Consider the following 549-nt stretch of genomic DNA (forward strand, 5'->3'; position numbering starts at 1 on the left):
GCCCCGCGCCCATCTCCCCGTCCGTGACGACCGGAGGTAGGACACGGGAGCTGTCGCCTGTCCTAGGCGGCACGACAGAAAAGGAGCACCTGCCGGGGGCCTCCAGGGAGGCGTGCCGAGGAGGAAACGGGGCCCGGGCCGCCGTGAGGAGAGCCCCGGGTAAGCCCGGGCTGCGACGAGACCGTTGCACGGCCGGGAGCAGCGTCGAGTTTGTCGCTCGTCGGTCCTTGTTCTGCGCTGTCAACGGGTTAGTTCAGGGTGTTCGTGCGCGCTCCACGGAGGGCGGCATGTTAGCGTTCTAGAAAATAACTCCCTTTCTGCACGCATACACCTTTTCTCTCCGAAAAATGCAGCAGTGGGAGCCCTCAAATTCAATCCGCGCCTTGCTCCCCGCGACGGGTCTGAACGCGCAGCAGTAATTCACAAAGCGGGCGTTGGAGGGAAAGCAGCGTACGGGAAATTTCTCCGTGTTTCTTGTTATTTTAGAAGCCCAGCTCCGCCAGGCGACGAACGGGCGCCCCGGACGGCCGCGGATGCGCTGGCGGCCCC

Source organism: Egretta garzetta, unplaced genomic scaffold (assembly GCF_000687185.1).
Source record: "Egretta garzetta isolate BGI_Z169 unplaced genomic scaffold, ASM68718v1 scaffold163, whole genome shotgun sequence".
Classification (NCBI taxonomy): Eukaryota; Metazoa; Chordata; class Aves; order Pelecaniformes; family Ardeidae; genus Egretta; species Egretta garzetta.